Genomic DNA, 13312 nt, shown 5'->3' with positions numbered 1-13312 from the left:
GAGACCTCTAAAGATGTCTGTTCACAGTGCATGGGGTGGGAAAGGTGTCAGTGACCTGTCACTCCTGGAAAGGCCTGACAGCTTAGGGAAAGACGTGGCCTGCTTGGGATGAACGCTATGCAAATCATCTGGCACAGACTGGGAAACAGGAGTTACTCCTATGTATTGAAAGGGCTGGCTCTCTATCTTGGTGGCCTTTCTCAGAACAGAGGAACCCTGCATACTTTTTAGGAAAATCAATGAACTAAGTTTGTAATGGGGTTAACTGTTAAGGGAATTTAATTTGTTTAATTTAGCCATTAATTGAACATTATTCAAAGACTTTGAAAAGCGACCATTCTTATTTTTAATTAAAAATTTAAAAAAATTTAAACATAGGCAAATAAAATGGGTAAGTTGAACGTAACTGGGTTTTTGCCTTTATCTGGTGAGTAACAATAGAAAAACCAGTACAACTGGGTTGCAAGGGGAAAAAAAGACTCTTTGCTTGGTGCAAGATATTGTGCATATTTCTTTTTTTTTTTTTTTCCTTTTTGTCTTTTTTTTTCGTGACCGGTAACGGGATCAGGGGAAAAAAAGACTCTTTGCTTGGTGCAAGATATTGTGCATATTTCTTTTTTTTTTTTTTTTCCTTTTTGTCTTTTTTTTTCGTGACCGGTAACGGGATCTCAACCCTCGGTGTGGCGCCCACACTGTGCTCAGCCAGTGAGCCGACCGGTCTCCATATGGGATCCGAACCCTCGGCGGGAGCGTCACCGCGCTCCCAAGCGCTGCACTCTACTGAATGTGCCACCAGGCCGGCCCATTGTGCATATTTCTAACCTGTTTCTAGGGACAGGAGGTGGTTGGATTCATAAATGATTTTAGTGGTGATAACTGCATAGTGGCTTAGTATTCAGCTAAAAGACATTAAAATAGTGTCTGGGTTATCACCAATGCCATGCTTAGAAGCAGACAGAATAAGCAGCAATTTCCTTTAGAAGGAATTCTAAAGCTAAGCTTGGATTTGGGTTCATGATTTGTACCATGTGTTTAACCCACTCTGTGTTTGGCAATGTGACTAGGAAGAGAACAGCAGGAGGCACCTGGACCCTTCCTGATCAGTCTGGTCAGCTTATTCTGAACTTCTAAAGACCTAGCCTATGTCACGTTAGGAGTTTAAAGCAAAAGACTGCATTCATTCATCAATTCATACATTCAGCGAATTTTTATTGAATGTCTATAGGACAAAACATGGTACTAGATTGCATAAAAGATGTAAAGATGAAACAAATTAGCATTCTGCCCTCAAGGATTGTAAGGAACTTACACAGTGAGGGACATAAGCCATCTATTAAAATAATAGTACAATTGTTTTACAACACAAGAAAAAGGAAAATATGTTTACTGATGACCAATTATGTGTCAGGGAATGTGCTCTGCCATCTTGCATATGATTTCTTGTCAGATCCTTGCAACAGCCCTATGAGGGGGATTTTGTTAGAAATGGGCAAAAATCATTCATAACTGAGGACACATTATTAGGGAATATGCAAAGTAATTCGGTTTGCACAGTGTGGGCATATGAAGAAGAGTGGAAGTTGGGGAACAGGACTCACCTCACAGGATGGTTGTGAAGATTAAATGAGACACAAGACAGAGGTCTTTCGGAGGAAAAGTCAGAAAAGCAGGGCCTGGCTTAATAAGAGAAAGATCTTTAATGGCAGGCTGCTTGCCTAGCTAGCCTGTCCCTTGTTGCTGGGTAAATTCAACCAGGCACTGGAGGCTAACTGTCAGGAATGCTGTAGATGGGTTCTTGCATTTGATGGGTGATTACATCAGATTCTCTTTAGGGTCTGTTTCAAGTTCTACTTTTGTTACGCTCTGCAGGTTTTATCCTGCTTTCTGCAGTGTCTCTACACCCCTCAACCTACAGTAGTGATATATCTGCCAAATTCACAGGGATCAAAGGTAAAGCTGATCCTAGAAATAACTACGCAGAAAATAGATATCTAGACTACAGAGGATTCAAGATAGTGGATAAATTCTGGGTACTTGCTCATCAGGCATTCTGTTTTGCTTCTGCTGCAATGTCCTGATCCTTTGGAGTTTCCCTAAGATACCCAGAGGCCAGTGGTTCCAATATGTGTAAGTGTTAGACTCTTTGAAAAATGAAGTATTATGGCAAAGCCTAAACGTAGAACAGATAGGAGCTGTAACTCTGGTTAAAAGGAGGGAAGGAGACTGAATTCTCACCCATTGGTTGTTTCCTTACCCACTCTTTGTAAGCCCTGGTTTGAACACTACTGCTCCAGTCCTGGCCTGTTTTCAGCTTTCTTGTTGAGTCTTTTGTTTTCTGGATTCTGATGGCAGCTGTTATCACTCCAGCTGCAGAGAGGATGGGAGGCGACTTCCTGTTATTCTATCCTGCCATCCCTAAGGGGGTGGGGCATTCCCTCCCCCTACTCCTGTGGCTGGCTGTAGATTCAGAAGAATGTGAGCCTGCCTGCAGCCATCCTATGACTAGGGCTGGAGGAACGGCCAACCACAACCACTGTTTGAAGACACTGGGGTGCAAGGCAGGCAACAGGCACTGACAGACAAGTGTGTCCCCCTGCAGCCATCCTATGACTAGGGCTGGAGGAACGGCCAACCACAACCACTGTTTGAAGACATTGGGGTGCAAGGCAGGCAACAGGCACTGACAGACAAGTGTGTCCGTGACTGAGGGAGAGAGAAGGTTAAAAGAGAGGTTAAGTTGTTGGTCCAGAAGGTATCTGAGGGAGTGATGGGTTGTTGAACGAATGGTGAGTGGGTGAGTGGGGGAAGGCAAGGGCTCTAGCCAAAGTATAAAAAGCGGGGAGGGGAAAAGGACAGGAGGAAATAGTTGGAGTTTTTGGCTGAGAGATTATTTGGGGGTAGAGGGCATTTAGGGTGATATGAAGATCCATTTTCTGGAGCCCTATGTTTCTACTGAGCCTTTTCCTTGAACTGGGTATAAGGAATACAAAAAGCTATCAAGCATGAAGCCTGATCTTCAGAGGCAGGAAGTGTATTGAACTAGACATGTATAACCATATCTGTACAATCTCAATAGTCCTTATGATAACCTTTGACATAGGTATTGTCAGCTCCATTTTGGAGAGGAGGTAACTGAGGTTAAGGACAGATGTTTTAGTGATTTGCCCAAAGTTACCTAGCAAGTGAATGGCAGGGCTGGGCAAAGGGCCCCAACACCTTTTCTGTCCATTGTAGCACACAGCTATGTCTTGGCAGAGGACAAGGACTTTAATTTAATTAGGCTTTGAGAGAAGGGTGGGACTTAACACAGAGAAAAGTGGGGATTCCAGTTAGGCTGACAGGTGAGAAACAAGCAGGGATCTGTTTGGCTATAGCAGAGGGTTTCCCAGGAGTGAAGTGGTAGATAAGGTGGGAAAGATAAAGATGAATAGAAGCCAGATTAGGGACAATTTTAAATGGCTAGCTAAGCATTGCAGGGCAAGAGGGATCTGATTTAGAGGGAAAGATGTTGATGATGAAACTGAACGTTGTTTCAGAAAATGCATCTGGCAGTGGTGCAGAGAAAGAAGTGGAGCTGGGGAAAACGGAGTTAGACGGGCAAGTTAGAAGTTTGGAACAGTGTTGAGTCTGACAACTAACACGATAGTAATAATAACATAAAGTAGGTCTGTGAGAGCAGCGGCCGAGTCTGTGGATGTTTTGTAGCAGCATTATAGTATTTGAAAGAGTGTAGATTATGGACACTCAACACTTTAGATATTAAGAAAAAAAAAAAAAAAGGTTTTGGAGTCAAACAGACCTTGGTTTCAATCCAGTTCTGGGTGATCTGGAGTAATTTACTTACATAACCTTGCTGAGCCTTTGATTCCTTATGTTAAAACAAGGCTAATGACACTCAATTTGCAGGACGGTTATGAGGATTAAATAAGACACAGTGCTAGACTCTGTGCATTCCCACACAACTTTTAGCAGAACAGTGAAATGTTTGACATGTCATCAATCAAAAAACAAACAATAAAAACCAACAGAAAGTCAATAATTAATTCATTGCACTTCTAGAAGATGATGGATAATATGCTACTTTTCACCATTCAGTTTTGTCTTGAATCAGATTATCAGGCAAATTGAAAGAACCATCTCCTGAGAATCTTTCTGTTCCATAAAGCTAAGGGGATTATACAGCATGGTATCTGTCAAGGGTAAATGTTAGTTAATTCTTAATTGATAGCTCAGCCACTGCAATTGGTTCCATTCAACAGTAATTATTCTCTTGTGGCTTGTGGAACTCAATTGCGAATTTTTCCTCCACCTCCTTTTCAGTTGTGCATTAAAACAGCAGCCTTAAGGTTCTTTAAAAAGGTAAATAGTTTTTCTTACTCTGGCGGTTCGGTTTTAGTTGCCTGCGAAGCTGCTTTTCATCGCTAAAAGCAAAAGCAGACACATGGTTGATAATGCCACCAGTTAACAATTCAGAGCCGGGCCGTCGTTTCCAGGGTTCTCTTCCCAAGTGCTTTTGAAGTTTTGAATGCCCGGTCTTAAAGAACGCCCAGCAGTCCCAGGATGAAAGGGCAGCAGGGTGAGCTGGCGTTTTCCTTTATTTGCATGACTTACAGCTAGCCATTTTCTGCACCACGCGCCGCCCGGCTCGTACTTGCCCGTGACACACAGGCAATTGTTTTTCCTTAAAAAGGGGGCTTGGGTGGGTTAGTTTCGTTTCTGATCTGGGGTACAGTCAATACGCCAAGAAAAGTTTACAACTCGATCCGCCGGCTTCTGCCCCATCCCATTATCTCCCTTCCCTTGAGACAGCAAGAAAGGCAGCATTTTTTTTCCATCAACACCCACTTCCAGCCTAGTCTGGCTGGGCGAGGAATGTATAAAATTAGTCGACTCCTCTGAGTGACTGTGCCCGGGTCCAATCAGCGGGAGCACAGGCGCTGCCGCCGCCACCCCCTTGCGGACTCTCTTTGGCTAATTCCTGCAGGGGGGGAGGAGAGAAGGCGGCCGTGGGAGGGGAGGTACCTGGGACTGGGAGTGATGTCAGCTCCCCGCTCGGTGCCTGCCCGGATTCCTGACATGGTGTAGGGCAGACAGGGTGGGGACGGCACGGGAGAGGCTTGGGGTGCTGCGAGCCTGCGGCGGGGCCGGGCTGCCGGGGCCTCGAACTCCCGGGGAAGGTGAAGCACAACTTTTGGAAGTGGCGCCGGCGGCTCTCCACCCGCAGGTAAGGGCGTTCTGCTCCCCTCGAGAGCGGGCGAGGTGGCACCGTTGTGTGGTGGCAGCTGGTGCTGCCGCTGCTCCTCTTGCCCGGCTCGATTCCTTTCCCAGCTCACTCCTGTTTCCAATGGGAATGGCCACTTTGTGGGTGGGAGGGTGGGGGGTAGGGCTTCATCCCTGGGACTCCGGACTAGCTTCCATACAAAAAATACCTCCAGGATTGGACATGTAAGGTCTCTGTGTCCTTAGACCCCCCACACCCCAGTTTCCCAATAGCACGTGAGTACCCCAACCAGGGGTGTGTGTGTGTGTGTGTGTGTGTGTGTGTGTGTGTGTGTGTGTGTGGCGGCGGAGGGGGACGGGGTCTTTAAAAATGCCACCCCAAAATTATGAATCATTGCCTCAGAAAGTATGCTCTTTGAGAGAGGAAAAAAGTTTTGTATTTTTTCGTCCCCCTGTGGCCTATTATATATTGCTTAAGTGAAAGAATACCAAGTTATTCTTCTATATCAACCTACGACAGACTTTTATATGTAGTCCAGTCAGGAGGTGAGGAATTCACTTGGGGGATATTAATTATGAGCTTGTGGGAAAACTGGTCTCTTGGGGGGCACACTTGTAAAACTCCAACTCTTCTCCACTCTTATATGTCACCGAGAGTCCTTTCAGTTGCCAACTTTGTGATCTGGAGGGTTAGGAAGGTTGCCGACAATCTTCAGATCTGTTTCCTGTGGCCGCCTGAGAAAAGGATGAGGGATGGTAGTTGTGTTTTCAGGGATCGTTTCTGGAGAAGCGATTTTAACGGGGAAATGCGGGGGAAGGCGTGGCTTACAACCTCTTAGTTATAGGGACACGGATTTTTCAACGTGTGGGACCAAAACAAACCCTTGCTTTCAATCAGAACTGTAGAGAGCAATAGAAAGTGATTTAAAAGTCCAAGTCTGGTATTTAGAGAAAGCAATTGCCTGTCAGGAGGAAAAAGATAATTTTGAGAAGTGGAAGAATATAATTCTGATTTTTATTTCCTGTTTCAACCCTTTTCTTTTTCCTGTTTGGAGATTTTGTGTGCCCACGTCAGAAATGGGATGTGATTGACTTTCTGAGGGAAAAAATTAACTCCGTACACTGATTCAGAGCCCTGGCTTATCAGTGCTTTAAGGCTGTTTCTTTTGGAGCAGGAAAAAAAAAATGTCTGGGCTGGAACTCCTGAAGCAGGTTTCCCCTTTTTTTCACTGCACATCCTCTGCAGTGAGGATCCTCCTGTTGCCAGATCTGGAGGAAATGGGAATGGACTCCATTGTGAGTCAAAAGCCACATCCCAGGCCCCTGAATGAAATGGCATTTCCAGGAGATGGGGAAAGAAAGAAGCCACAATAGTAAGTCTAATAAACCCAAGTCAAGAAATGTGGTGATAGAGGACTTTATAGATGGAGTTCTCTATCTTTCTAGCCAGATGACAATTAGGTTTCAGGACTAGAAAGTTTTGTTTTGCTGTTGTTTATAAAACACCTGGGTCTGTATTGTTCTTAGTTCCTGAAAAAATTAAATAGCACAGAGTGGATAAAGAGCAGGCTTTTTGAAAATGGAACGTATGCTTTCCTGGAAAGCCCAGAACATTTTAATTTTGGTTTGTGTTTTGGACTAAGACAGAAATTGTTAATGGCTCTGTAGTAATGGTGAACAAGTGTTTTCTGTTTATGTTCTAGGGGAAGTACGTAAACCATTCTGTATTTTCCAGTGCACTTTTTTAGTATGAAAGAGATGTGGAGATCCTGTGGGCCATGAGCTCACTTTAGCCTCTGCTGATAGAGTGTTCAAACTGAAGCTTGTAGTACCAAAAGATGGAGCTGCAAAAACCAGTCAAGTAAAGAGTGTCTTTAGAATGTTATCATGATGTGCCAAATTCAGATTTACACTTTCTTTCCAAGAAACTAGTCCTAGCTTAGCAACTTGAATGTACCAAAGCTCTAAATTTGATTAGCAGTTTGAGTAATAACTGTAATTTTACAAACTTAATTGGAACCAATATTTCTCAGTCCGTGTTTATGAGGCAGATGTAGTATAGTAAAACATGGTACTTCTAAAGGACAATACTTGAAAGGTGTTTGAGTTATTAAGAAAGGTGGGATCGGGTCTTGGTTAAATTTCTTTTGACTAATAACTGTCATAGGGCCAACAACTATTTTAAAAATTAGGGTCATCTGGTCTTAGTGGACAAATGTTGACTTGAACTCCAGGACACACTGTAGTTCCAGATCAATAGTAGTACTGCCTAATTTCAAGGGTGTCATAGACATTTTTTTGGGAACAAGTTCACTGAGGGAAAGTTATAGTTAACTGTTTACATAGTCTTTTTGTTGACTCACTGAACCAGCATGAGATAACTCAGAACAAGGTCATGTAAGTTGAATTCTTTTGAATCCTGCCTTTCATATATAGGAAATATTCATAGTTTTGTAAGTTAATTTAGACTATATTGATAATTTGTTACAGTAAAATTAACCTTTTGGGTTTTTCCTCTCCCATTTTTAAGAGTACCTAAATCCCAAACAGCACAAGAAACAATGAATGAATGAGTGAATTAATAAATGCATATTCATTCATGGTTGGGTCTGTGTCTTGATTCTTTATTAAAGAAACGTCACTTCAAGGTGAAAACATAGGTAAGAAGTATTGCATAATGACTTTTTTATTCCCAGAGATTTCCTTAGAAAGTCATATTAGCTTTGAAATTAAGAAAAAAAATCACAGGTGACCAGCCAATGGTGAAATCTCTCAAGGAGCCAAAATTACTTATTTATTTTTTATTTAACGTGGTCAAACAGATGGGTTTAAATATGAGATTCAAAGTTAAGGTTAATGTCATATTTTGAAATTGGGTGTTTTTTGGGATAAAGGAAACAAAGTGTCCTCTGGCCACCATTTCTGTTCAGCTAAGGGTTGATAATTTCACAAGTCACTCTGTCTTCAAACTATCCCAAAACTGACACTGTCCCAAAACCACTCTGCATCTATGGTGTGTTACGGCATTTGTTTCTTCATTGCAGTGCATGTCAGAACCTTCTTCCTGGTGAAACACCCCACAGCTTTTGTTGCATATATTACCACTGCAAAGATTGATGCTTTATTAAACAGAGCTCATAGCTGAAAAAAAAATAAACTGAATCAACCCCTCTACAAAATACAAAGAATACTTTTTACGTATAATAATTATTGATGCTAGTTTGGTGTTAGATGATAATGTTTCAAAAAGCCAAGTGGTGAGGATTTCATTTCCTTCAGTCTTTTTTTTTTTCCCCACTTTGAAGGAACTAAAACACCAAACAACTGGATTTTAAATTTTAAAAAATAAGGGGGGGTCTTTCGAGGATTTTTTTTTTTTTTTTTTTTTTGTCTTTTTCCGTGTCCGGCAACGGATCGCAACCCCCAGTGTTGCCCCCGTACCAGACCGGGGACCGGCAACGGGATTGCAACCCTCGGTGTTGCTCCCGTGCCTTTATTTATTTATTTATTTATTTATTTATTTATTTATTTATTTTTTGTCTTTTGTCTTTTTCCGTGTCCGGCAACGGATCGCAACCCCCAGTGTTGCCCCCGTACCAGACCGGGGACCGGCAACGGGATTGCAACCCTCGGTGTTGCTCCCGTGCCTCGCTCAGCCAGTGAGCGGGAACCGGGTCTTTCGAGGATTTTTAAGTTTGCACACTTGCTAGGTAGTTTTGGAGAGGAGGGAAAGGTCTGAGTTAAACGTGTTCCAGTCTGCACCTGTCAAAAAGTTTCTATTTCTGAAAGGTGTGTTTGGACTCTGAGTGGTCCAAGTGGGTGTATTGTCACAGTTTGTGAACTTTGATTATGTGCCTCTCTGGAACTTGGTGTGATTCACATTTTGACTGGCTCACATGTACATCCTTGTTTTTGTTGACAAGTGACAAATTTATTCTAAATGAATTTAGAATAGAAAGATGATTTAGTGGTTTCTGCACAGTGGTGCACCTAAAAATGTCCATGACTGAAGGAATTGTTCAAACTCAAATTGCATCGAGTATCTATCATTCTGGCAAAGGCTCATGTCTCAAGTGTGGATCCTGTAGGAAGAAGATCAAGTACTGTAATATTTGGGGCTGGCCCTAGATTTTATAGACAGCCTGTGAACTCCAGAGTAGGTCTGGGTATTTTCACTTCTTTAATTTAGGGAAATCAAGCATTTGACATAAAAAGAGCCTCAAGTTCAGGAGAGCAGGTGAGCTCATTCCTAATGTGTGTATCTTTGTAAACAGGGCAAACTTAATTTTACATGGTGGAAAAGAGACCAAAGATGCTGTTTTCAGTGTCAAGTCTATTCCTAAATAAGTGGCCAAATTCTTTAGGCAACGAAAGTAGTTCTTGGGAAGAACTAGATAGGCCCATTGGGAAGTGTATTGACTCTCTCATAGCATGAATGTCATACTGTACCATATCACTAAATGTGCCTGTGTTATCTTGTGTTTCTGTGCCTACGATCTAGCTCACTGAAGTCCTGTTGCTGGCTTTTTGTCACCTTTCTCTCCATCTATAGTATTTTGCACAAATGTCATCTTACCACCACAGAGTTGTGTGAGTTTTTTATTGAGACAGTTTATTGAATTTACTTTATTTGGAAGAAAGTGAAAACGAGGTTAAAACTCTATGGCCAACTTTCTTTGTATAATAACTTGACATTGTGGCTGCCGTTGCCCAAATAATTTGCCTGCAACCATTATCTTTTTTCTAAAGATGCTGCTGCTTAGAACAATGCATAGTAGAGAATTTTATTTTGTTTGAATTGGAATTGGAACATGCTCTACTTTTTGTGATGAATGATCAAAGAGTCAACTGAGCCTGGAGGTTCTCCTCTGAATTAACTCCGGGAAGTGAGTGAGAGGAAGGAAGTGAAACAGTGACAACTCTGAGAAAACGCTCTGCTTGAACCTGTGAGTCCACCAGCACTGTTGTTTGAAGTCACCTGGGTCTCAGTGTTTTTCCTCTCAATCAGCTGCTTGGATGCTTTTGTCAGACTTTCACATTCTTCCCTCCACCGCCACCAATGTGTGACTTTGCACAACTGAGAAAACTACTAAGCACAGAATTAAGGTTCTTTTATTGTTTTTCTCTACTCAGGGTACTTTGATTCTCTGGGATGACTTTCATTCCATGTGACCCTGTGTGGCAGACACAGCTAGGTGCCCAACCAATGTCCATCCTTCCCACCTCTCCCCTGCTACTGAGCCCATTGTGTTTGATTCAGCACCGTGGCCAGTTAAAGGTGCTTGATATCCCAGAATCCCTTGCAGCTGGGGACATCTAACTGATGTAGTCCTGGCCAAGGAGATGATCCCACCCCCTGCCCCAAGCTCTCATCAGGGGACAACTTCTATTAGCTTGTCTGTTAGGTCTTTTATTCTTTTTTTTTTCTTTTTTTTAGAGATGACCAGTAAGGGGATCTTAACCCTTGACTTGGTGTTGTCAGCACCATGCTCAGCCCAAGTGAGCGAACCAGCCATCCCTATATGGGATCCGAACCCATGGCCTTGGTGTGATCAGCACAACACTCTCCCGAGTGAGCCACGGGCCGGTCCAGGTCTTATATTCTTCATACTTCTTCTTTCTCCCTGAAGAAAGTAGACAAGCCATCTAGTGACCAAAGACAAGAAACATGAGGGTTCAGGATGACTGGGTAGAAAGTTAGCAGTTCCAGAATTCCAAGAGCTTCCCGGCCTCCTTCTAACTTTCTACCAGAAGGAGGCCGGGAAGCTCATGGAATTCTGGAACTGCTGTACTAAACCTTGTTTGCTCATTTCTTGACTTTTGGTGAGAAAAATAAAATCTCTGTTTGGTTAAACCACAGAAGTTGGGTCTGTTACTTGAACCCAAATATGATTTTAACTGAGTCTAAATAAAAAAACTGAAAATTTCTAGTTTATCTTTTCTTACAGAATAATGCGAACTCTTCTGTTCTTCAACTTTGGTTGAGAAAGGAAAGGATGTCCTTATGAAAGTTTTATTAGCTGTAGCATAGGGATGAAGGGTGTGGGCTCCGGAGTCAGATAAATGGAGATTAGAATCCCTTGTCCTTTACTACCTGTGTGATTTGGTTAATCTTCTGTGAAATGGGAATAATTGGGTGGTTATGAGGATTAAACATGATAATGTATGGGAAATACTTACAGCTGTTTTTCTGGCACATGTCAGTCCAGTGCATGACAGACATTGTTGCTGCTATTTCATTGAACATTTGTTAAGCAATTCCCAGCTTTGGTATGAGGTCCTCTTGGAGATATAAGGATGAACAAAACACGATCTTTATGCTTATGAGTATTCAAATACAGGAGATGGGGGCAGAAAAGAGATGGTACATCTTACACATAACCAGAGTGTAAAGCAGATTTAGAATATTGTTTAGCTGTTAATATTGAAAAGAATCTACTGACTTGTGTAGATGTCTATTATATATATTTTAAGAAGAAAAAACAAGCAAGAACACATACGAGGTTGACATTTGTCAATATGTGAAAAACTGCTAAATGGGGTGGTTTATGGGGGGTGAGGGGTGGGGGGTAGGGTTAGGATGGTAGGGATGAAGGGAGCTTTACTTATTTATTTTATAGCATATTGTGTCTATTTTGCAACACTAGTGCATTACTTTTGAAATAGAAAACATTAAATTTAAAAAACATCAGTGTGTTCGGTCTTTTGTAGGTAGGTGGAGGAAGACCATGCTATGAACTAGTCACTAGAGCAAAAGAAGAGACTGGGCATCGTGGGGTCCCACTAGAGGAGGTGGAATTGGAATCTCGTTGCCATCTGCCACCATGCATCTCAGGAGGTGGGATTTGAATGGGCCTTGAAGGGTGGGTAGGAGATTTTGAGCAGGCAATGGAAGGAGATGCACACACTTGGGTTTAGTGCAAAATGTAGAATATGGTGAGATTAGGTTTAGAGAAAGATAAGACAGAGAGATCAATATTATTAAGAGAGGTAAAATACGTTGGGGACAGATCTTAGAGGGTTTTAAAGAGAGTGACAAGATTATGCATTAAAATGGATTTTTATTTTTAGGGTGGGGAGAGGTGTGAGAACTATTATTTTATAAAGATGACTCTGGAAATAGAATGTTAGATATTACTAGGAGTATATGTGGCAAGGAGAGGGAGGGGGACAGGATACCCTAAATCAAGAACAGCCCACATACCAAAGTTGAATTTTAATGGGAAATATGAGTTAAGATTTGGACTTACAGAGTTTGAGATTTCATCGTGACCCATAATAACCTACTTATTTTCTTGTGTAAATGGATAAAACAATAGTGCCTGTCTCATCAGGTTTTTAGGAGAATAACAATGTTAATTGGTGACACTTACTTAGCACATGTTATATACCAACTAGTGTTATAAGCACCTTACATACTTTAACTTAGTTTTCCCCACATTACAGATGGAATCTAAGACACAGAGAGGCAAAGTAACCTTTCCAAGATCACACAGTTTTCACAAGGACGCACAGTGTGCACTTTATTCAGGATTTAAACAGACAGGTTTAAATCCTGGACCAGTATCCTCAACCACTTCATCTTCCTGCCTCTGGCATGGTTCTGTACGTGGCATACTAAAAACCATTAAGAACTGTTAGTCAGTATTATCCACATGAAGATATTAACAAGAGTTTAGAAATTTAGGTTTGGGGTTTAGGCAAAATTCTGGATTGATGGATCATCCCCGTGGTGTTACGTAAAGAGCGAGGATAGATGAACTCCCCAAACAAGAGCGCAGAATAAAAAGAGAAGCAAACTCATGGCCTTCCAGAAGTACTTGACATTTAGAAACGGTCGGGCAGAAGACAAGTTATTAAAGGAGATAGAGCAGGAACCACCAGAGAAGTGGAGGACCGTGGTGGAAAAGGGAAGATGTACCGTCCAGGACAGCAGACTTGTTACAAGGATGGGTCTGAGAAATTGCCCTCAGTCCAGCTGCCAGGTTGTTGGTGAACTTGGAGAGAGCAGTTTTTAGCACAGTAGAGATGGAATCCAGAGTGCAAAAACTCGAGGAATACCTGGGAGGTGAGGAACTGCAGATGGCCCAGT

General features: G+C 42.2%; 1 protein-coding gene across 1 annotated transcript in view; it reads left to right on the top strand.

Moving 5' to 3' along the window:
• Nucleotides 1-5137: 5137 nt before the first annotated feature.
• Nucleotides 5138-13312, top strand: part of PPFIBP1 (PTPRF interacting protein, binding protein 1 (liprin beta 1)) — a 158245-nt gene continuing 150070 nt past the window's right edge. The window contains exon 1 of the mRNA XM_008569442.1: nt 5138-5224. The gene's annotated coding sequence lies outside the window, so the exon portion shown is untranslated. The remainder of the gene's footprint in view (nt 5225-13312) is intronic.

Source organism: Galeopterus variegatus, unplaced genomic scaffold (genome assembly GCF_000696425.1).
Source record: "Galeopterus variegatus unplaced genomic scaffold, G_variegatus-3.0.2 Scaffold496, whole genome shotgun sequence".
Classification (NCBI taxonomy): Eukaryota; Metazoa; Chordata; class Mammalia; order Dermoptera; family Cynocephalidae; genus Galeopterus; species Galeopterus variegatus.
Note: the sequence above shows the minus strand (reverse complement) of the source record. Positions and strands in the feature narration are given on the sequence as shown.